Source organism: Rhipicephalus microplus, chromosome 2 (assembly GCF_043290135.1).
Source record: "Rhipicephalus microplus isolate Deutch F79 chromosome 2, USDA_Rmic, whole genome shotgun sequence".
Lineage (NCBI taxonomy): Eukaryota > Metazoa > Arthropoda > Arachnida > Ixodida > Ixodidae > Rhipicephalus > Rhipicephalus microplus.
In genome coordinates this window covers 9,550,579-9,576,371 of record NC_134701.1, presented here as the reverse complement: position 1 = coordinate 9,576,371, position 25,793 = coordinate 9,550,579, and positions in this window count along the sequence as shown.

Here is a 25,793-nt window from a genome sequence, read left to right as displayed (position 1 = left end):
AAAAGCGCCGCACCACCACAGGGTGGGCTCATACCTCCAACCTTTCGGTTAACAGCCGATCGCGCTAGTCTATTCGCCACGGTGACAGTCCTGCTCTACTCTCACCACCATCAGAACATATCTTCAAAGCTATCAGCCCAAAGAAAAAAAAGCAACACACACCTGGAGGGCTCGAACCTCCAACCTTTCGGTTAACAGCCGATCGCAGTAGCCAATCGCGCCAGGAGACAGTCCTGCTCCACTCTCACACCATCAGAACATATCTTCAAAGCTATCAGCCCAAAGAAAAAAAGCAACACACCACTCCCTGGAGGGCTCGAACATCCAACCTTTCAGTTAACAGCCCATCGAATAGCCAATTGCGCCACGGAGACAGTCGTGCTCCACTCTCACCACCATCGGAACATATCTTCAAAACTATCAGCCCAAAGAAAAAAACGCCACACCACCACCGGGTGGGCTCGTACCTCTAACCTTTCGGTTAACAGCCGATCGCGCTAGCCAATTGTGCCACGGAGACAGTCGTGCTCCACTCTCACCACCACCAGAACATATCTTCAAAGCTATCAGCCCAAAGAAAAAAAAGCAACACACCACTCCCGGGAGGGCTCGAACCTCCAACCTTTCAGTTAACAGCCGATCGCATTGCCGATTGCGCCACGAAGACAGTCGTGCTCCACTCTCACCACCGTCAGAACATTTCTTCAGAGCTATCAGCCCAGAGAAAAAAATCGCCGCACCAACACCGGGTTGGCTCGTACCTCCAACCTTTCAGTTAACAGCCGATCGCGCTAGCCAATTGCGCCATGGAGACTGTCGTGCTCCACTCTTACCACCATCAGAACATATCTTCAAAGCTATCAGCCCAAAGAAAAATAAAGCGCCGCACCACCACCGGATGGGCTCGAACCTACAACCTTTAAGTGAACAGCCGATCGCGCTAGCCAATTGCGCCACGGAGACAGTCCTGCTCCACACTCACCACCACCAGAACATATCTTCAAAGCTATCAGCGCAAAATAAAAAAGGCAACACACCACTCCCGGGAGGGCTCGAACCTCTAACCTTTCGGTTAACAGCCGATCGCGCTAGCCTATCGCGCCACGGAGACAGTCGTGCTCCACTCTCACCACCATGCACCAGAACATATCTTCAAAGCTATCAGCCCAAAAAAGCGCCGCACCACCACCGGGTGGGCTCGTAGCTCAAACCTTTCGGTTAACAGCCGATCACGCTAGCCAATTGCGCCACGGAGACAGTCGCGCTCCACTCTCACCACCATCGGAACATAGCTTCAAAGTTATCAGCCCAAAGAAAAAAAAGCGCCGCACCACCACCGGGTGGGCTCGAACCTCCAACCTTTCGGTTAACAGCCGATCGCACTAGGCAATTGCGCCACGGAGACAGTCCTGCTCCACTCTCACCACCATCAGAACATATCTTCAAAGCTATCAGCCCACAAGAAAAAAAGCGCCGCACCACCACCGGGTGGGCTCGAACCTCCAACATTTCGGTTAACAGCCGATCGCGCTAGCCAACTGCACCACCGAGACGGTCGTGCTCTACTCTCACCACCATCAGAACATTTCTTCAAAGCTATCAGCCCAAAGAAAAAAAAGCGCCGCACCACCACCGGGTGTGCTCATACCTCCAACCTTTCGGTTAACAGCCGATGACGCTAGCCAATTGCGCCACGGAGACAGTCCTGCTCCACACTCACCACCACCAGAACATATCTTCAAATATATCTGTCCAAAGAAAAAAAAGCACCGCACCACCACCGGGTGGGCTCGTACCTCCAACCTTTCGGTTAACAGCCGATCGCGCTAGCCAATTGCGCCACGGAGACAGTCGTGCTCCACTCTCACCACCATAAGAACATATCTTCAAAGCTATCAGCCCAAAGAAAAAAAAGCGCCGCACCACCACCGGGTGGGCTCGTACCTCCAACCTTGCGGTTAACAGCCGATCGCGCCAGCCAATTGCGCCACGGAGACAGTTCTGCTCCACTCTCACCACCATCAGAACATATCTTCAAAGCTATCAGCCCAAAGAAAAAAAGGCAACACACCACTCCCGGGAGGGCTCGAACCTCCAACTTTTCAGTTAACAGCCGATCGCATAGCCAATTGCGCCACGAAGACAGTCGTGCTCCACGCACACCACCGTCAGAACATTTCTTCAGAGCTATCAGCCCAAAGAAAAAAAGGCGCCGCACCACCACCTGGTGGGCTCGTACCTCCAACCTTTCGGTTAACAGCCAATCGCGCTAGCTGATTGCGCCACGGAGACAGTCATGCTCCACTCTCACCACCATCAGAACATATCTTCAAAGCTATCAGCCCAAAGAAAAAAAAGCGCCGCACCACCATCGGGTGGGCTCGTACCTGCAACCTTTCGGTTAACAGCCGATCGCGCTAGCCAATTGCGCCACGGAGACAGTCGTGCTCCACTCTCACCACCATAAGAACATATCTTCAAAGCTATCAGCCCAAAGAAAAAAAAAGCGCCGCACCACCACCGGGTGGGCTCGTACCTCCAACCTTGCGGTTAACAGCCGATGGCGCCAGCCAATTGCGCCACGGAGACAGTTCTGCTCCACTCTCACCACCATCAGAACATATCTTCAAAGCTATCAGCCCAAAGAAAAAAAGGCAACACACCACTCCCGGGAGGGCTCGAACCTCCAACTTTTCAGTTAACAGCCGATCGCATAGCCAATTGCGCCACGAAGACAGTCGTGCTCCACTATCACCACCGTCAGAACATTTCTTCAGAGCTATCAGCCCAAAGAAAAAAAGGCGCCGCACCACCACCTGGTGGGCTCGTACCTCCAACCTTTCGGTTAACAGCCAATCGCGCTAGCTGATTGCGCCACGGAGACAGTCATGCTCCACTCTCACCACAATCAGAACATATCTTCAAAGCTATCAGCCCAAAGAAAAAAAAGCGCCGCACCACCATCAGGTGGGCTCGTACCTGCAACCTTTCGGTTAACAGCCGATCGCGCTAGCCAATTGCGCCACGGAGACAGTCCTGCTCCGCTCTCAACACCATCAGAACATATCTTCAAAGCTATCAGCCCAAAGAAAAAAAGCAACACACCACTCCCGGGAGGGCTCGAACCTCCAACCTTTCAATTAACAGCCAATCGCATAGCCCATTGCGCCACGAAGACAGTCGTGCTCCACTCTCACCACCGTCAGGACATTACTTCAGAGCTATCAACCCAAAGGAAAAAAAGCGCCGCACAACCATCGGGTGGGCTCGAACCTCTAACCTTTCGGTTAACAGCCGATCGCTCTAGCCAATTGCGCCACGGAGACAGTCGTGCTCTACTCTCACCACCACCAGAACATATCTTCAAAGCTATCAGCCCAAAAAAAGCGTCGCACCACCACCGGGTGGGCTCGTAGCTCCAACCTTTCGGTTAACAGCCGACCGCGCTAGCCAATTGCGCCACGGAGACCGTCGCGCTCCACTCTCACCACCAGCAGGACATAGCTTCAAAGTTATCAGCCCAAAGAAAAAAAAGCGCCGCACCACCACCGGGTTGGCTCGAACCTCCAACCTTTCGGTTAACAGCCGATCGCACTAGGCAATTGCGCCACGGAGACAGTCCTGCTCCACTCTCACCACCATCAGAACATATCTTCAAAGCTATCAGCCAAAAAGAAAAAAAGCGCCGCACCACCACCGGGTGGGCTCGAACCTCCAACATTTCGGTTAACAGCCGATCGCGCTAGCCAACTGCGCCACGGAGACAGTCGTGCTCCACTCTCACCACCATCAGAACATTTCTTCAAAGCTATCAGCCCAAAGAAAAAAAAGCGCCGCACCACCACCGGGTGTGCTCGTACCTCCAACCTTTCGGTTAACAGCCGATGACGCTAGCCAATTGCGCCACGGAGACAGTCCTGCTCCACACTCACCACCACCAGAACATATCTTCAAATATATCTGTCCAAAGAAAAAAAAGCACCGCACCACCACCAGGTGGGCTCGTACCTCCAACCTTTCGGTTAACAGCCGATCGCGCTAGCCCATTGCGCCACAGAGACAGTCGTGCGCCACTCTCACCACCATAAGAACATATCTTCAAAGCTATCAGCCAAAAGAAAAAAAGCGCCGCACCACCACCGGGTGGGCTCGTACCTCCAACCTTGCGGTAACAGCCGATCGCGCCAGCCAATTGCGCCACGGAGACAGTTCTGCTCCACTCTCACCACCATCAGAACATATCTTCAAAGCTATCAGCCCAAAGAAAAAAAGGCAACACACCACTCCCGGGAGGGCTCGAACCTCCAACTTTTCAGTTAACAGCCGATCGCATAGCCAATTGCGCCACGAAGACAGTCGGGTTCCACTCTCACCACCGTCAGAATATTTCTTCAGAGCTATCAGCCCAAAGAAAAAAAGGCGCCGCACCACCACCTGGTGGGCTCCTACCTCCAACCTTTCGGTTAACAGCCAATCGCGCTAGCTGATTGCGCCACGGAGACAGTCATGCTCCACTCTCACCACCATCAGAGCATATCTTCAAAGCTATCAGCCCAAAGAAAAAAAAGCGGCGCACCACCACCGGGTGGGCTCGAACCTCCAACCTATCGGTTAACAGCCGATCGCATAGCCGATTGCGCCACGAAGACAGTCGTGCTCCACTATCACCACCGTCAGAACATATCTTCAAAGTTATCAGCCCAAAGAAAAAAAAAGCGCCGCACCACCACCGGGTGGGCTCGAACCTCCAACCTTTCGGCTAACAGCCGATCGCACTAGCGAATTGCGCCACGGAGACAGTCCTGCTCCACTCTCACCACCATCAGAACATATCGTCAAAGCTATCAGCCCAAAGAAAAAAAAAGCAACACACCACTCCCGGGAGGGCTCGAACCTCCAACCTTTCAGTTAACAGCCGATCGCATAGCCGATTGCGCCACGAAGACAGTCGTGCTCCACTATCACCACCGTCAGAACATTTATTAAGAGCTATCAGCCCAAAGAAAAAAAAAGCCCCGCACCACCACTGGGCGGGCTCGTACCTCCGACATTTCGGTTAACAGCCGATCGCGCTAGCCAATTGCGCCACGGAGACAGCCGTGCTCCACTCTTACCACCATCAGAACATATCTTCAAAGCTATCAGCCCAAACAAAAAAAGAGCCGCACCACCACCAGGTGGGCTCGTACCTCCAACCTTTCGGTTAACAGCCGATCGCGCTAGCCAATTGTGCCACGCAGACAGTCGTGCTCCACTCTCACCACCACCAGAACATATCTTCAAAGCTATCAGCCCAAAGAAAAAAAAGCAACACACCACACCCGGGAGGGCTCGAACCTCCAACCTTTCAGTGAACAGCCGATCGCATAGCCGATTGCGCCACGAAGACAGTCGTGCTCCACTCTCACCACCGTCAGAACATTTCTTCAGAGCTATCAGCCCAGAGAAAAAAAATCGCCGCACCACCACCGGGTTGACTCGTACCTCCAACCTTTCGGTTAACAGCCGATCGCGCTAGCCAATTGCGCCATGGAGACTGTCGTGCTCCACTCTTACCACCATCAGAACATATCTTCAAAGCTATCAGCCCAAAGAAAAATAAAGCGCCTCACCACCACCGGATGGGCTCGAACCTACAAAATTTCAGTTAACAGCCGATCGCGCTATCCAATTGCGCCACGGAGACAGTCGTGCTCCACTCTCACCACCATCAGTACATATCTTCAAAGCTATCAGCCCAAAGAAAAAAAAGCGCCACACCACCACCGGGGGGCTCGTACCTCCAACCTTTCGGTTAACAACAGTCCTGCTCCACACTCACCACCACCAGAACATATCTTCAAAGCTATCAGCGCAAAATAAAAAAGGCAACACACCACTCCCGGGAGGGCTCGAACCTCTAACCTTTCGGTTAACAGCCGATCGCGCTAGCCTATCGCGCCACGGAGACTGTCGTGCTCCACTCTCACCACCACCAGAACATATCTTCAAAGCTATCAGCCCAAAAAAAGCGCCGCACCACCACCGGGTGGGCTCGTAGCTCCAACCTTTCGGTTAACAGCCGATCGCGCTAGCCAATTGCGCCACGGAGACAGTCGCGTTCCACTCTCACCACCATCAGAACATAGCTTCAAAGTTATCAGCCCAAAGAAAAAAAAGCGCCGCACCACCACCGGGTGGGCTCGAACCTCCAACCTTTCGGTTAACAGCCGATCGCACTAGCCAACTGCGCCACGGAGACAGTCCTGCTCCACTCTATCCACCATCAGAACATTTCTTCAAAGCTATCAGCCCAAAAGAAAGAAAGCGCCGCACCACCACCGGGTGGGCTCGTACCTCCAACCTTGCGGTAACAGCCGATCGCGCCAGCCAATTGCGCCACGGAGACAGTTCTGCTCCACTCTCACCACCATCAGAACATATCTTCAAAGCTATCAGCCCAAAGAAAAAAAGGCAACACACCACTCCCGGGAGGGCTCGAACCTCCAACTTTTCAGTTAACAGCCGATCGCATAGCCAATTGCGCCACGAAGACAGTCGGGTTCCACTCTCACCACCGTCAGAATATTTCTTCAGAGCTATCAGCCCAAAGAAAAAAAGGCGCCGCACCACCACCTGGTGGGCTCCTACCTCCAACCTTTCGGTTAACAGCCAATCGCGCTAGCTGATTGCGCCACGGAGACAGTCATGCTCCACTCTCACCACCATCAGAGCATATCTTCAAAGCTATCAGCCCAAAGAAAAAAAAGCGGCGCACCACCACCGGGTGGGCTCGAACCTCCAACCTATCGGTTAACAGCCGATCGCATAGCCGATTGCGCCACGAAGACAGTCGTGCTCCACTATCACCACCGTCAGAACATATCTTCAAAGTTATCAGCCCAAAGAAAAAAAAAGCGCCGCACCACCACCGGGTGGGCTCGAACCTCCAACCTTTCGGCTAACAGCCGATCGCACTAGCGAATTGCGCCACGGAGACAGTCCTGCTCCACTCTCACCACCATCAGAACATATCGTCAAAGCTATCAGCCCAAAGAAAAAAAAAGCAACACACCACTCCCGGGAGGGCTCGAACCTCCAACCTTTCAGTTAACAGCCGATCGCATAGCCGATTGCGCCACGAAGACAGTCGTGCTCCACTATCACCACCGTCAGAACATTTATTAAGAGCTATCAGCCCAAAGAAAAAAAAAGCCCCGCACCACCACTGGGCGGGCTCGTACCTCCGACATTTCGGTTAACAGCCGATCGCGCTAGCCAATTGCGCCACGGAGACAGCCGTGCTCCACTCTTACCACCATCAGAACATATCTTCAAAGCTATCAGCCCAAACAAAAAAAGAGCCGCACCACCACCAGGTGGGCTCGTACCTCCAACCTTTCGGTTAACAGCCGATCGCGCTAGCCAATTGTGCCACGCAGACAGTCGTGCTCCACTCTCACCACCACCAGAACATATCTTCAAAGCTATCAGCCCAAAGAAAAAAAAGCAACACACCACACCCGGGAGGGCTCGAACCTCCAACCTTTCAGTGAACAGCCGATCGCATAGCCGATTGCGCCACGAAGACAGTCGTGCTCCACTCTCACCACCGTCAGAACATTTCTTCAGAGCTATCAGCCCAGAGAAAAAAAATCGCCGCACCACCACCGGGTTGACTCGTACCTCCAACCTTTCGGTTAACAGCCGATCGCGCTAGCCAATTGCGCCATGGAGACTGTCGTGCTCCACTCTTACCACCATCAGAACATATCTTCAAAGCTATCAGCCCAAAGAAAAATAAAGCGCCTCACCACCACCGGATGGGCTCGAACCTACAAAATTTCAGTTAACAGCCGATCGCGCTATCCAATTGCGCCACGGAGACAGTCGTGCTCCACTCTCACCACCATCAGTACATATCTTCAAAGCTATCAGCCCAAAGAAAAAAAAGCGCCACACCACCACCGGGGGGCTCGTACCTCCAACCTTTCGGTTAACAGCCGATCGCGCTAGCCAATTGCGCCACGGAGACAGTCCTGCTCCACACTCACCACCACCAGAACATATCTTCAAAGCTATCAGCGCAAAATAAAAAAGGCAACACACCACTCCCGGGAGGGCTCGAACCTCTAACCTTTCGGTTAACAGCCGATCGCGCTAGCCTATCGCGCCACGGAGACTGTCGTGCTCCACTCTCACCACCACCAGAACATATCTTCAAAGCTATCAGCCCAAAAAAAGCGCCGCACCACCATCGGGTGGGCTCGTAGCTCCAACCTTTCGGTTAACAGCCGATCGCGCTAGCCAATTGCGCCACGGAGACAGTCGCGTTCCACTCTCACCACCATCAGAACATAGCTTCAAAGTTATCAGCCCAAAGAAAAAAAAGCGCCGCACCACCACCGGGTGGGCTCGAACCTCCAACCTTTCGGTTAACAGCCGATCGCGCTAGCCAACTGCGCCACGGAGACAGTCGTGCTCCACTCTCACCACCATCAGAACATTTCTTCAAAGCTATCAGCCCAAAGAAAAAAAAGCGCCGCACCACCGGGTGTGCTCGTACCTCCAACCTTTCGGTTAACAGCCGATGACGCTAGCCAATTGCGCCACGGAGACAGTCGTGCTCCACTCTCACCACCATCAGTACATATCTTCAAAGCTATCAGCCCAAAGAAAAAAAAGCGCCACACCACCACCGGGGGGCTCGTACCTCCAACCTTTCGGTTAACAGCCGACCGCGCTAGCCAATTGCGCCACGGAGACCGTCGCGCTCCACTCTCACCACCAGCAGGACATAGCTTCAAAGTTATCAGCCCAAAGAAAAAAAAGCGCCGCACCACCACCGGGTTGGCTCGAACCTCCAACCTTTCGGTTAACAGCCGATCGCACTAGGCAATTGCGCCACGGAGACAGTCCTGCTCCACTCTCACCACCATCAGAACATATCTTCAAAGCTATCAGCCAAAAAGAAAAAAAGCGGCGCACCACCACCGGGTGGGCTCGAACCTCCAGCCTATCGGTTAACAGCCGATCGCATAGCCGATTGCGCCACGAAGACAGTCGTGCTCCACTATCACCACCGTCAGAACATATCTTCAAAGTTATCAGCCCAAAGAAAAAAAAAGCGCCGCACCACCACCGGGTGGGCTCGAACCTCCAACCTTTCGGCTAACAGCCGATCGCACTAGCGAATTGCGCCACGGAGACAGTCCTGCTCCACTCTCACCACCATCAGAACATATCGTCAAAGCTATCAGCCCAAAGAAAAAAAAAGCAACACACCACTCCCGGGAGGGCTCGAACCTCCAACCTTTCAGTTAACAGCCGATCGCATAGCCGATTGCGCCACGAAGACAGTCGTGCTCCACTTTCACCACCGTCAGAACATTTATTAAGAGCTATCAGCCCAAAGAAAAAAAAGCCCCGCACCACCACTGGGCGGGCTCGTACCTCCGACATTTCGGTTAACAGCCGATCGCGCTAGCCAATTGCGCCACGGAGACAGCCGTGCTCCACTCTTACCACCATCAGAACATATCTTCAAAGCTATCAGCCCAAAGAAAAAAAGAGCCGCACCACCACCAGGTGGGCTCGTACCTCCAACCTTTCGGTTAACAGCCGATCGCGCTAGCCAATTGTGCCACGGAGACAGTCGTGCTCCACTCTCACCACCACCAGAACATATCTTCAAAGCTATCGGCCCAAAGAAAAAAAAGCAACACACCACTTCCGGGAGGGCTCGAACCTCCAACATTTCAGTGAACAGCCGATCGCATAGCCGATTGCGCCACGAAGACAGTCGTGCCCACTCTCACCACCGTCAGAACATTTCTTCAGAGCTATCAGCCCAGAGAAAAAAAATCGCCGCACCACCACCGGGTTGACTCGTACCTCCAACCTTTCGGTTAACAGCCGATCGCGCTAGCCAATTGCGCCATGGAGACTGTCGTGCTCCACTCTTACCACCATCAGAACATATCTTCAAAGCTATCAGCCCAAAGAAAAATAAAGCGCCGCACCACCACCGGATGGGCTCGAACCTACAAAATTTCAGTTAACAGCCGATCGCGCTATCCAATTGCGCCACGGAGACAGTCGTGCTCCACTCTCACCACCATCAGTACATCTCTTCAAAGCTATCAGCCCAAAGAAAAAAAAGCGCCACACCACCACCGGGGGGCTCGTACCTCCAACCTTTCGGTTAACAGCCGATCGCGCTAGCCAATTGCGCCACGGAGACAGTCCTGCTCCACACTCACCACCACCAGAACATATCTTCAAAGCGATCAGCGCAAAATAAAAAAGGCAACACACCACTCCCGGGAGGGCTCGAACCTCTAACCTTTCGGTTAACAGCCGATCGCGCTAGCCTATCGCGCCACGGAGACTGTCGTGCTCCACTCTCACCACCACCAGAACATATCTTCAAAGCTATCAGCCCAAAAAAGCGCCGCACCACCACCGGGTGGGCTCGTAGCTCCAACCTTTCGGGTAACAGCCGATCGCGCTAGCCAATTGCGCCACGGAGACAGTCGCGTTCCATTCTCACCACCATCAGAACATAGCTTCAAAGTTATCAGCCCAAAGAAAAAAAAGCGCCGCACCACCACCGGGTGGGCTCGAACCTCCAACCTTTCGGTTAACAGCCGATCGCACTAGCCAACTGCGCCACGGAGACAGTCGTGCTCCACTCTATCCATCATCAGAACATTTCTTCAAAGCTATCAGCCCAAAAGAAAAAAAGCGCCGCACCACCACCGGGTGGGCTCGAACCTCCAACATTTCGGTTAACAGCCGATCGCGCTAGCCAACTGCGCCACGGAGACAGTCGTGCTCCACTCTCACCACCATCAGAACATTTCTTCAAAGCTATCAGCCCAAAGAAAAAAAAAGCGCCGCACCACCACCTGGTGGGCTCGTACCTCCAACCTTTCGGTTAACAGCCAATCGCGCTAGCTGATTGCGCCACGGAGACAGTCATGCTCCACTCTCACCACCATCAGAACATATCTTCAAAGCTATCAGCCCAAAGAAAAAAAAGCGCCGCACCACCATCGGGTGGGCTCGTACCTCCAACCTTTCGGTTAACAGCCGATCGCGCTAGCCAATTGCGCCATGGAGACAGTCTTGCTCCACTCTCAACACCATCAGAACATATCTTCAAAGCTATCAGCCCAAAGAAAAAAAGCAACACACCACTCCCGGGAGGGCTTGAACCTCCAACCTTTCAATTAACAGCCAATCGCATAGCCAATTGCGCCACGGAGACAGTCGTGCGCCACTCTCACCACCATCAGAACATATCTTCAAAGCTATCAGCCCAAAGAAAAAAAAGCGCCGCACCACCACCGGGTGGGCTCGTACCTCCAACCTTGCGGTTAACAGCCGATCGCGCCAGCCAATTGCGCCACGGAGACAGTTCTGCTCCATTCTCACCACCATCAGAACATATCTTCAAAGCTATCAGCCCAAAGAAAAAAAGGCAACACACCACTCCCGGGAGGGCTCGAACCTCCAACTTTTCAGTTAACAGCCGATCGCATAGCCAATTGCGCCACGAAGACAGTCGTGCTCCACTCTCACCACCGTCAGAATATTTCTTCAGAGCTATCAGCCCAAAGAAAAAAAGGCGCCGCACCACCACCTGGTGGGCTCCTACCTCCAACCTTTCGGTTAACAGCCAATCGCGCTAGCTGATTGCGCCACGGAGACAGTCATGCTCCACTCTCACCACCATCAGAACATATCTTCAAAGCTATCAGCCCAAAGAAAAAAAAAGCGGCGCACCACCACCGGGTGGGCTCGAACCTCCAACCTATCGGTTAACAGCCGATCGCATAGCCGATTGCGCCACGAAGACAGTCGTGCTCCACTATCACCACCGTCAGAACATATCTTCAAAGTTATCAGCCCAAAGAAAAAAAAGCGCCGCACCACCACCGGGTGGGCTCGAACCTCCAACCTTTCGGCTAACAGCCGATCGCACTAGCGAATTGCGCCACGGAGACAGTCCTGCTCCACTCTCACCACCATCAGAACATATCTTCAAAGCTATCAGCCCAAAGAAAAAAAAGCAACACACCACTCCCGGGAGGGCTCGAACCTCCAACCTTTCAGTTAACAGCCGATCGCATAGCCGATTGCGCCACGAAGACAGTCGTGCTCCACTATCACCACCGTCAGAACGTTTCTTAAGAGCTATCAGCCCAAAGAAAAAAAAGCCCCGCACCACCACCGGGCGGGCTCGTACCTCCGACATTTCGGTTAACAGCCGATCGCGCTAGCCAATTGCGCCATGGAGACAGCCGTGCTCTACTCTTACCACCATCAGAACATATCTTCAAAGCTATCAGCCCAAAGAAAAAAAGAGCCGCACCACCACCAGGTGGGCTCGTACCTCCAACCTTTCGGTTAACAGCCGATCGCGCTAGCCAATTGTGCCACGGAGACAGTCGTGCTCCACTCTCACCACCACCAGAACATATCTTCAAAGCTATCAGCCCGAAGAAAAAAAAGCAACACACCACTCCCGGGAGGGCTCGAACCTCCAACCTTTCAGTGAACAGCCGATCGCATAGCCGATTGCGCCACGAAGACAGTCGTGCTCCACTCTCACCACCGTCAGAACATTTCTTCAGAGCTATCAGCCCAGAGAAAATAATCGCCGCACCACCACCGGGTTGACTCGTACCTCCAACCTTTCGGTTAACAGCCGATCGCGCTAGCCAATTGCGCCATGGAGACTGTCGTGCTCCACTCTTACCACCATCAGAACATATCTTCAAAGCTATCAGCCCAAAGAAAAATAAAGCGCCGCACCACCACCGGATGGGCTCGAACCTACAAAATTTCAGTTAACAGCCGATCGCACTATCCAACTGCGCCACGGAGACAGTCGTGCTCCACTCTCACCACCATCAGTACATATCTTCAAAGCTATCAGCCCAAAGAAAAAAAAGCGCCACACCACCACCGGGGGGCTCGTACCTCCAACCTTTCGGTTAACAGCCGATCGCGCTAACCAATTGCGCCACGGAGACAGTCCTGCTCCACACTCACCACCACCAGAACATATCTTCAAAGCTATCAGCGCAAAATACAAAAGGCAACACACCACTCCCGGGAGGGCTCGAACCTCTAACCTTTCGGTTAACAGCCGATCGCGCTAGCCTATCGCGCCACGGAGACTGTCGTGCTCCACTCTCACCACCACCAGAACATATCTTCAAAGCTATCAGCCCAAAAAAAGCGCCGCACCACCACCGGGTGGGCTCGTAGCTCCAACCTTTCGGTTAACAGCCGATCGCGCTAGCCAATTGCGCCACGGAGACAGTCGCGCTCCACTCTCACCACCATCAGAACATAGCTTCAAAGTTATCAGCCCAAAAAAAAGCGCCGCACCACCACCGGGTGGGCTCGAACCTCCAACCTTTCGGTTAACAGCCGATCGCACTAGGCAATTGCGCCACGGAGACAGTCCTGCTCCACTCTCACCACCATCAGAACATATCTTCAAAGCTATCAGCTCAAAAGAAAAAAAGCGCCGCACCACCACCGGGTGGGCTCGAACCTCCAACATTTCGGTTACCAGCCGATCGCGCTAGCCAACTGCGCCACGGAGACAGTCGTGCTCCACTCTCACCACCATCAGAACATTTCTTCAAAGCTATCAGCCCAAAGAAAAAAAAGCGCCGCACCACCACCGGGTGTGCTCGTACCTCCAACCTTTCGGTTAACAGCCGATGACGCTAGCCAATTGCGCCACGGAGACCGTCCTGCTCCACACTCACCACCACCAGAACATATCTTCAAATATATCTGTCCAAAGAAAAAAAAGCACCGCACCACCGCCGGGTGGGCTCGTACCTCCAACCTTTCGGTTAACAGCCGATCGCGCTAGCCAATTGCGCCACGGAGACAGTCGTGCTCCACTCTCACCACCATAAGAACATATCTTCAAAGCTATCAGCCCAAAGAAAAAAAAGCGCCGCACCACCACCGGGTGGGCTCGTACCTCCAACCTTGCGGTCAACAGCCGATCGCGCCAGCCAACTGCGCCACGGAGACAGTCGTGCTCTACTCTCACCACCATCAGAAAATTTCTTCAAAGCTATCAGCCCAAAGAAAAAAGGCAACACACCACTCCCGGGCGGGCTCGAACCTCCAACTTTTCAGTTAACAGCCGATCGCATAGCCAATTGCGCCACGAAGACAGTCGTGCTCCACTCTCACCACCGTCAGAACATTTCTTCAGAGCTATCAGCCCAAAGAAAAAAAGGCGCCGCACCACCACCTGGTGGGCTCGTACCTCCAACCTTTCGGTTAACAGCCAATCGCGCTAGCCAATTGCGCCACGGAGACAGTCCTGCTCCACTCTCAACACCAACAGAACATATCTTCAAAGCTATCAGCCCAAAGAAAAAAAGCAACACACCACTCCCGGGAGGGCTCGAACCTCCAACCTTTCAATTAACAGCCAATCGCATAGCCAATTGCGCCACGAAGACAGTCGTGCTCCACTCTCACCACCGTCAGGACATTACTTCAGAGCTATCAACCCAAAGGAAAAAAAGCGCCGCACAACCATCGGGTGGGCTCGAACCTCCAACCGTTCGGTTAACAGCCGATCGCTCTAGCCAATTGCGCCACGGAGACAGTCGTGCTCCACTCTCACCACCAACAGAACATATCTTCAAAGCTATCAGCCCAAAGAAAAAAAAGCGCCGCACCTCCAACAGGTGGGCTCGTACCTCCAACCTTTCGGTTAACAGCCGATCGCAGCAGCCAATTGCGCCAGGAGACAGTCCTGCTCCACTCTCACACCATCAGAACATATCTTCAAAGCTATCAGCCCAAAGAAAAATAAAGCGCCGCACCACCACCGGATGTGCTCGAACCTACAACCTTTCGGTTAACAGCCGATCGCGCTAGCCAATTGCGCCACGGAGACAGTCGCGCTCCACTCTCACCTTCATCAGAACATAGCTTCAAAGTTATCAGCCCAAAGAAAAAAAAGCGCCGCACCACCACCAGGTGGGCTCGAACCTCAAACCTTTCGGTTAACTGCCGATCGCACTGGGCAATTGCGCCACGGAGACAGTCCTGCTCCACTCTCACGACCATCAGAACATATCTTCAAAGCTATCAGCCCAAAAGAAAAAAAGCGCTGCACCACTCCCGGGAGGGCTCGAACCTCCACCTTTTCAGTTAACAGCCGATCGCATAGCCAATTGCGCCACGAAGACAGTCGTGCTCCACTCTCACCACCGTCAGGACATTACTTCAGAGCTATCAGCCCAAAGGAAAAAAAGCGCCGCACAACCACCGGGAAGGGCTCGTACCTCCAACCTTTCGGTTAACAGCCGATCGCGCTAGCCAATCGCGCCACGGAGACAGTCCTGCTCCACTCTCACCACCATCAGAACATATCTTCAAAGCTATCAGCCCAAAATAAAAAAAGCAACACACAACTCCCGGGAGGGCTCAAACCTCCAACCTTTCAGTTAACAGCCGATCGCATAGCCAATTGCGCCACGGAGACAGTCGTGCTCCACTTTCACCACCATCAGAACATTTCTTCAAAGCTATAAGCCCAAAGAAAAAAAAGCCGCGCACCACCACCGGGTGGGCTCGAACCTTCAACCTATCGGTTAACAGCCGATCGCGCTAGCCAGTTGCGCCACGGAGACAGTCCTGCTTCACTCTCTCCCCCATCAGAACATATCTTCAAAGTTATCAGCCCAAAGAAAAAAAAGCGCCGCACCACCACCGGGTGGGCTCGAACCTCCAACTTTTCGGTTAACAGCCGATCGCGCTAGCCAATTGCGCCACGGAGAACGTCCTGCTCCACTCTCACCACCATCAGAGCATTTCTTCAAAGTTATCAGCCCCAAAAAAAAACAAAGCGCCGCACCACCACCGGGTGGGCTCAATCCTCCAACCTTTCCGTTAACAGCCGATTGCGCTAGCCAATTGCGCTACGGAGACAGTCCTGCTCCACTCTCAACACCATCAGAACATATCTTCAAAGCTATCAGCCCAAAGAAAAAAAGCAACACATCACTCCCGGGAGGGCTCGAACCTCCAACCTTTCAGTTACCAGCCGATCGCGCTAGCCAATCGCGCCACGGAGACAGTCGTGCTCCACTTTCACCACCATCAGAACATATCTTCAAAGCTATCAGCCCAAAATAAAAAAAGCAACACACAACTCCCGGGAGGGCTCGCACCTCCAACCTTTCGGTTAACAGCCGATCGCACTAGCCAATTGCGCCACGGAGACAGTCGTGCTCCACTCTCACCACCATCAGAACATTTCTTCAAAGCTATCAGCCTAAAGAAAAAAAAGCGGCGCACCACCACCGGGTGGGCTCGAACCTCCAACCTATCGGTTAACAGCCGATCGCGCTAGCCAGTTGCGCCACGGAGACAGTCCTGCTTCACTCTCACCCCCATCAGAACATATCTTCAAAGCTATCAGCCCAAAGAAAAAAAAGCGCCGCAACACCACCGAGTGGGCTGGAACCTCCAACCCTTCGGTTAACAGCCGATTGCTCTAGCCAATTGCGCCACGGAGACAGTAGTGCTCCACTCTCACCACAATCAGAACATATCTTCAAAGCTATAAGCCCAAAGAAAAAAACGCCGCACCACCACCGGGTGGGCTCGTACCTCCAACCTTTCGATTAACAGCCGATCGCGCTAGCCAATTGTGCCACGGAGACAGTCGTGCTCCACTCTCACCACCACCAGAACAAATCTTCAAAGCTATCAGCCCAAAGAAAAAAATCAACACACCACTCCCGGTAGGGCTCGAACCTCAAACCTTTCAGTTAACAGCCGATCGCATAGCCGATTGCGCCACGAAGACAGTCGTGCTCCACTATCACCACCGTCAGAACATTTCTTCATAGCTATCAGCCCAAAAAAAAAAGCCCCGCACCACCACCGGGCGGGCTCGTACCTCCGACATTTCGGTTAACAGCCGATCGCGCTAGCCAATTGCGCCACGGAGACAGCCGTGCTCCACTCTTACCACCATCAGAACATATCTTCAAAGCTATCAGCCCAAAGAAAAAAAGAGCCGCACCACCACCGGGTGGGCTCGTACCTCCAATCTTTCGGTTAACAGCCGATCGCGCTAGCCAATTGCGCCACGGAGACAGTCCTGTTCCACACTCACCACCACCAGAACATATCTTCAAAGCTTTCAGCCCAAAATAAAAAAAGCAACACACCCCTCCCGGGAGGGCTCGAACCTCCAACGTTTCGGTTAACAGCCAATCGCGCTAGCCTATTGTGCCACGGAGACAGTCGTGCCCCACACTCACCACCATCAGAACATATCTTCAAAGCTATAAGCCCAAAGAAAAAAACGCCGCACCACCACCGGGTGGGCTCGTACCTCCAACCTTTCGATTAACAGCTGATCGCGCTAGCCAATTGTGCCACGGAGACAGTCGTGCTGCACTCTCACCACCACCAGAACATATCTTCAAAGCTATCAGCCCAAAGAAAAAAAAGCAACACACCAATCCCGGGAGGGCTCGAACTTCCAACCTTTCAGTTAACAGCCGATCGCATTGCCGATTGCGCCACGACGACAGTCGTGCTCCACTCTCACCACCGTCAGAACATTTCTTCAGAGCTATCAGCCCAGAGAAAAAAATTCGCCGCACCACCACCGGGTTGGCTCGTACCTCCAACCTTTCTGTTAACAGCCGATCGCGCTAGACAATTGCGCCATGGAGACTGTCGTGCTCCACTCTTACCACCATCAGAACATAACTTCAAAGCTATCAGCCCAAAGAAAAATAAAGCGCCGCACCACCACCGGATGGGCTCTAACCTACAACCAGTCAGTTAACAGCCGATCGCGCTAGCCAATTGTGCACGGAGACAGTCGTGCTCCACTCTCACCACCATCAGAACATATCTTCAAAGCTATCAGCCCAAAGAAAAAAAAGCGCCGCACCACCACCGGGTGGCCTCGTACCTCCAACCTTTCGGTTAACAGCCGATCGCGCTAGCCAATTGCGCGACGGAGACAGTCCTGCTCCACACTCACCACCACCAGAACATATCTTCAAAGCTATCAGCGCAAAATAAAAAAGGCAACACACCACTCCCGGGAGGGCTCGAACCTCCAACATTTCGGTTAACAGCCGATCGCGCTAGCCAACTGCGCCACGGAGACAGTCGTGCTCCACTCTCACCACCATCAGAACATTTCTTCAAAGCTATCAGCCCAAAGAAAAAAAAGCGCAGCACCACCACCGGGTGTGCTCGTACCTCCAACCTTTCGGTTAACAGCCGATGACGCTAGCCAATTGCGCCACGGAGACAGTCCTGCTCCACACTCACCACCACCAGAACATATCTTCAAAGATATCTGTCCAAAGAAAAAAAAGGACCGCACCACCACAGGGTGGGCTCGTACCTCCAACCTTTCGGTTAACAGCCGATCGCGCTAGCCAATTGCGCCACGGAGACAGTCGTGCTCCACTCTCACCACCATCAGAACATATCTTCAAAGCTATCAGCCCAAAGAAAAAAAAGCGCCGCACCACCAGCGGGTGGGCTCGTACCTCCAACCTTGCGGTTAACAGCTGATCACGCCAGCCAATTGCGCCACGGAGACAGTCGTGCTCCACTCTCACCACCGTCAGTACATTACTTCAGAGCTATCAGCCCAAAGGAAAAAAAGCGCCGCACAACCACCGGGTGGGCTCGAACCTCCAACCGTTTGGTTAACAGCCGATCGCTCTAGCCAATTGCGCCACGGAGACAGTCGTGCTCCACTCTCACCACCATCAGAACATATCTTCAAAGCTATCAGCCCAAAGAAAAAAAAGCGCCGCACCACCATCGGGTGGGCTCGTACCTCCAACCTTTCGGTTAACAGCCGATCGCGCTAGCCGATTGCGCCACGATGACAGTCCTGCTCCACTCTCAACACCATCAGAACATATCTTCAAAGCTATCAGCCCAAAGAAAAAAAGCAACACACCACTCCCGGGAGGGCTCGAACCTCCAACCTTTCAATTAACAGCCAATCGCATAGCCAATTGCGCCACGAAGACAGTCGTGCTCTAAGCTCACCACCGTCAGGACATTACTTCAGAGCTATCAGCCCAAAGGAAAAAAAGCGGCGCACCACCACCGGGTGGGCTCGAACCTCCAGCCTATCGGTTAACAGCCGATCGCGCTAGCCAGTTGCGCCACGGAGACAGTCCTGCTCCACTCTCACCACCATCAGAACATATCTTCAAAGCTATCAGCCCAAAGAAAAAAGAAGCGCCGCACCACCACCGGGTGGGCTCGAACCTCCAACCTTTCGGTTAACAGCCGATCGCGCTAGCCAATCGCGCCACGGAGACAGTCCTGCTCCACTCTCACCACCATCAGAACATTTCTTCAAAGTTATCAGCCCAAAGAAAAACAAAGCGCCGCACCACCACCGGGTGGGCTCAATCCTCCAACCTTTCCGTTAACAGCCGATTGCGCTAGCCAATTGCTCCACGGAGACAGTCCTGCTCTACTCTCAACACCATCAGAACATATCTTCAAAGCTATCAGCCCAAAGAAAAAAAGCAACACATCACTCCCGGGAGGGCTCGAACCTCCAAACTTTCAGTTACCAGCCGATCGCATAGCCAAATGCACCACGAAGACAGTCGTGCTCCACTCTCACCACAGACAGAACATTTCTTCAGAGCTATCAGCCCAAAGGAAAAAAAGTGCCGCACCACCACCGGGTGGGCTGGAACCTCCAACCTTTCGGTTAACAGCCGATCGCTCTAGCCAATTGCGCCACGGAGACAGTAGTGCTCCACTCTCACCACCATCAGAACATATCTTCAAAGCTATCAGCCCAAAGAAAAAAAGCGCCGCACCTCCACCGGATGGGCTCGTACCTACAACCTTTCGGTTAACAGCCGATCGCGGTAGCCAATTGCGCCAGGAGACAGTCCTCCTCCACTCTCACACCATCAGAACATATCTTCAAAGCTATCAGCCCAAAGAAAAAAAAAGCAACACACCACTCCCTGGAGGGCTCGAACATCCAACCTTTCAGTTAACAGCCGATCAAATACCGATTTGCGCCACGGAGACAGTCGTGCTCCACTCTCACCACCATCAGAACATATCTTCAAAGCTATCAGCACAAAGAAAAAAAGGCGCCGCACCACCACCGGGTGGGCTCGTACCTCCAACCTTTCGGTTAACAGCCGACCGCGCTAGCCAATTGCGCCACGGAGACAGTCGTGCCCCACTCTCACCACCATCAGAACATATCTTCAAAGCTATCAGCCCAAAGAAAAAAAAAGCGCCGCACCACCACCGGGTGGGCTATTACCTCCAACCTTTCGGTTAACAGCTGATCGCGCTAGCCAATTGCGTCACGGACACAGTCCTGCTCCACTCTCAACACCATCAGAACATACGTTCAAAGCTATCAGCCCAAAGAAAAAAAGCAACACACCACTCACGGGAGGACTCGAACCTCCAACCTTTCAGTTATTTATTTATTTATTTCAATACCCTAAAGGCCCAATTGGGCATTACATAGGGGGGATTTAAGTGAATACATACATTTCGAGCAACATGAACAGAAAACAGAATACCAAAAAGTAACAATAAAAAGGAAACAGCGAGTAAATCAAATCACAGCATCAAGTCAAGTACGTTCACCAACATTAATCGAGTACATATTCATTAGTACAATAATAATGAAAACACTTAAGAAAATTACATCGAAGAACACTGAATAAGTATCGGGAGCAAAAACGGCAGACAAAACGAGGGCAATCACACACAGATCAGCCATGTTTTTCACTATGCAAATAGCCCTGAAGCATGGAGTTAAATATGGAAGGATCTGTTATTTCGGCGATGTTAGGTGGAAGAGAATTCCACTCGATTATGCATAATGATAATGGCGAATTTTGAAACTTCTTGGTCCTAGCAAAAATGGGGGCCACCTTGTGCGCATGATCGAGGCGGGATGAAGTATGAGGGGCTGGAAAGATATGAGATTGGGCGAAGGATGAGTTGCTGTGATAAAGTGAGTGAAAGAACGATAGTCGTGTATGTCGCCTGCGCATGGCAAGTGTGGTAAGGCTAAGGTCTGATTTTAGTAAAGAAACACTTATGTAACGCGAGTAGGATGATGAGATGAACCGAGCAGCTTTATTCTGTACCATTTCGAGCATGTTAGTAAGACCGATTTGGTGAGGATGCCATATGATTGAAGCGTATTCTAGGGATGGCCGAATCAATGAATTGAAAGCACGCAGTCTTGTGTCCTTATTGGTGAAATGCAAGCGACGTTTAAGGAGGCCGAGTTTCTTGAGAGCCTTATTAGTAGTATACTCTATGTGAGCAGTCCAGCTTAGATCTGAAGTGAGTATTACGCCCAGATACTTAAATGACGTGACTTTTTCTATTATCGTATCGTTTATTTTATAAGAGCTATAGCATGCAGAAGTGATATTAGTAAACATTAGGTGCTTGGTTTTTTCGACATTAATTTCCATTTGCCATTTGCTGCACCATTCCCCTAACCTGGTAAGATCCTGTTGTAGTTCTGCAACGTCATCTGTGCAAGTTATTTTCCTATAAACAACGCAATCGTCCGCGAAAAGACGAATTGATGAACTTATGTTTGATGCAATGTCATTAATGTATACTAAAAAGAGAAGAGGACCCAGCACACTGCCTTGTGGCACACCAGATGTTACTCGGGTAGGATGAGATATGTAGTTATTAAGTTTAACTGACTGAGACCTGTTGTTTAGAAATTCTTGTATCCATGCAGTCGTTTTCTGGTCGAGGCTGATGTGACGTATTTTTAACATTAGCCGGTTATGGGGGACACGATCAAAAGCCTTGGAAAAGTCTATGAAAAGCGCGTCGATGCAGATGGACATATGAAGAGCTGTGTGCAGGTCTGTCACGAGTTCGAAAAGTTGAGTCTGACATGATAATTTTTCTCGAAAACCATGTTGGGTTTGAAGAAGTAAATTGTTACGGCTGAGGTGACGCATGACCTGGGAGTGTATAATGTGCTCTAGTAACTTACACGAAATGGACGTGAGTGAAATCGGCCTATAGTTGTTGGGGTGATTGCTGTTACCGGACTTAAAGATGGGTACCACATTAGCCAATTTCCAGTCATCTGGTATACAACCAGAGTCAAGGGATTGCTGGAAAATGAATGCAAGCAACTTAGCTGAATGTTGACAGGTTAATTTAAGTAGTTTGGCGCTGATGCCATCGGGGCCAGGACTGGTTTTAAGGGGAAGTCGACTGATAGCGTTAGCTACACCGTGCTCTGTTATTAGGATTGCTGGAAAAGGGTATTCAATGGGCAGTTGTGACAGTGAAAGAGAACCATTCAGTGGAAGTTCGTCAGTGAATACCGTAGTGAAGTGTTTGTTGAATTTTTCAGCGTAGTGTTCTACCGATAAGGTGCTGCCGTCTTCCCTCATTAATACTGCTGTTGAGTGGGTGCTTTTGGGGTTCACGATATTCCAAAATTTTTTAGGGTCCGTATTCATGAGGTTAGGTAGCGTTTCGTTAAAGAATTTATCTTTCGCTTGAAAAATGATGCTGTGTGTTTCAGCTGAAATGTTTTCGTAAGCTTCCCAATCTTGGGGACAGTTCGAGCGACTTGCTTTTCTGTAAACCCTTTTCTTCTTGTTCAGGGCGCGTTTTACGTCTCGCGTGAACCATGGATCATCTGATCTAGAACTTATTGTTAGTTTAGGAACACAGGTAGCTTCAATTTCTTTAAGTTTATCCCGGAACAAACACCAGTTTTCATTAGTTGTACGGTCGTCAAAGTATTCGTAAAATTCCGCTGCGAAAGTGTGTAGCATACTGCTCATTTTTGTGATGTCGGTACGCGCATAGTTCAGCAACTGTTTTTTAATTTTTGATTTCCTTACAGTAGGAAGTGAAACCAAGCAATGGACAACCCTGTGATCACTGATTTCTTCTAGCACGCGTGTGCTACAGATTTCGGGGCTGTTAGTTAGGACCAAGTCTAAAATTCGATCCTTCCGCGTAGGCTTATGTACAAGTTGTGTTAAATTGTGATAAAGGAGCAGCTGAAGAAATCGAATACATTCAGATCGATTATTGACATGAAGGGCAGACAGAGTGGACCAATCTAATTCTGGATAATTAAAGTCACCACCTAAGAATAAAAGTGAATTAGGAAATTTCTGTGTAACTTGTTCAATGGCATCACCAAGAAGTTCTGAAAACTCTGAATCGCTGTCGGGGGGTCGATAACAAGCGCCAATGACGCAAGCAACATGACCAATGTGACATGATGCCCAGACTATTTCGAGAGGTGAGTCCACTGAAATTGGAGAGGGGTGGTATAATTCGTTTATCGCAACAACCACACCACCACCTCGGGAGCCGGTTCTATCTTTGCGGAAGATGACGAGTGACGATGGTAACGAAAGTTCGCTGCTTGTGACGTCCTCAGACAGCCACGTTTCGGTACCGATAATGATTTCTGCAGAGCACGTGTGCATGATGGCTTTTAAGATGTCAGTCTTATGGTATAGGCTACGGAAGTTAGCCAAAAGCATTGAAAATGAGTCAATAGGTGAAGGACGCTGATTATGTGACGCTAAACATCATTTAGCAGATCGTTCGGGGTCTGAGGACGCCTGAACCACCGAGCCACTGGCTGGGTCAAACTGGTAAACCTTGCCTTGTAGGTGAAGTTTGTTAAAACGCACTGAAAAGCGGGCGTTGTCAGTGCGGTTGCTCTTGGCGAAGTCCCGAAGTTTTTTTCTTGCGAATTGAACACTCGGCGAGAAATCTTCTTCGAGCCAAACTTTTGGTGTCTCCAGGTTTTTAAGCTTGTACGAGTTGCGCAGGGCATCTATTTTAGATTTAAAGTTGAGAAACTTAACAATAATTGGACGGTGAAAGCCGGGACGACGTTGGCCAAAGCGGTGTGCCCTTTCGATATCTCCGGCTGTAATCTTAAGGTGGTCAGTGAATAAATCCCTGACGATTAACAGCCGATCGCATAGCCAATTGCGCCACGAAGACAGTCGGGCTCCACTCTCACCACCGTCAGAATATTTCTTCAGAGCTATCAGCCCTAAAGAAAAAAAAGCGCCGCACCACCACCGGGTGGGCTCGTACCTCCAACCTTTCGGTTCACAGCCGATCGGGCTAGCCAATTGCGCCAAAGAGACAGTCGTGCTCCACTCTCACCACCATCAGAACATTTCTTCAAAGCTATCAGCCCTAAATAAAAAAAGCAACACACAACTCCCGGGAGGGCTCGAACCTCCAACCTTTCAGTTAACAGCCGATCGCATAGCCAATTGCGCCACGGAGACAGTCGTGCTCCACACTCACCACCACCAGAACATATCTTCAAAGATATCAGCCCAAATTAAAAAAAGCAACACACCCCTCCCGGGAGGGCTCGAACCTCCAACCTTTCGGTTAACAGCCAATCGCGCTAGCCGATTGCGCCACGGAGACAGTCGTGCTCCACTCTCACCACCATCAGAACATTTCTTCAAAGCTATCAGCCCAAAGAAAAAAAAAGCGCCGCACCACCACCGGGTGTGCTCGTACCTCCAACCTTTCGGTTAACAGCCGATGACGCTAGCCAATTGCGCCACGGAGACAGTCCTGCTCCACACTCACCACCACCAGAACATATCTTCAAAGATATCTGTCCAAAGAAAAATAAGGACCGCACCACCACCGGGTGGGCTCGTACCTCCAACCTTTCGGTTAACAGCCGATCGCGCTAGCCAATTGCGCCACGGAGACAGTCGTGCTCCACTCTCACCACCATCAGAACATATCTTCAAAGCTATCAGCCCAAAGAAAAAAAAGCGCCGCACCACCAGCGGGTGGGCTCGTACCTCCAACCTTGCGGTTAACAGCCGATCGCGCCAGCCAATTGCGCCACGGCGACAGTCGTGCTCCACTCTCACCACCGTCAGGACTTTACTTCAGAGCTATCAGCCCAAAGGAAAAAAAGCGCCGCACAACCACCATGTGGGCTCGAACCTCCAACCGTTTGGTTAACAGCCGATCGCTCTAGCCAATTGCGCCACGGAGACAGTCGTGCTCCACTCTAACCACCATCAGAACATATCTTCAAAGCTATCAGCCCAAAGAAAAAAAAGCGCCGCACCACCATCGGGTGGGCTCGTACCTCCAACCTTTCGGTTAACAGCCGATCGCGCTAGCCAATTGCGCCACGAAGACAGTCCTGCTCCACTCTCAACACCATCAGAACATATCTTCAAAGCTATCAGCCCAAAGAAAAAAAGCAACACACCACTCCCGGGAGGGCTCGAACCTCCAACCTTTCAATTAACAGCCAATCGCATAGCCAATTGCGCCACGAAGACAGTCGTTCTCTACGCTCACCACCGTCAGGACATTACTTCAGAGCTATCAGCCCAAAGGAAAAAAAGCGCCGCACAACCACCGGGTGGGCTCGAACCTCCAACCGTTTGGTTAACAGCCGATCGCTCTAGTCAATTGCGCCACGGAGACAGTCGTGCTCCACTCTGACCACCATCAGAACATATCTTCAAAGCTATCAGCCCAAAGAAAAAAAAGCAACACACCACTCCCTGGAGGGCTCGAACATCCAACCTTTCAGTTACCAGCCCATCGAATAGCCAATTGCGCCACGGAGACAGTCGGGCTCCACTCTCATCACCATCAGAACATATCTTCAAAACTATCAGCCCAAAGAAAAAAAGTGCCGTACCACCACCGGGTGGGCTCGTACCTCCAACCTT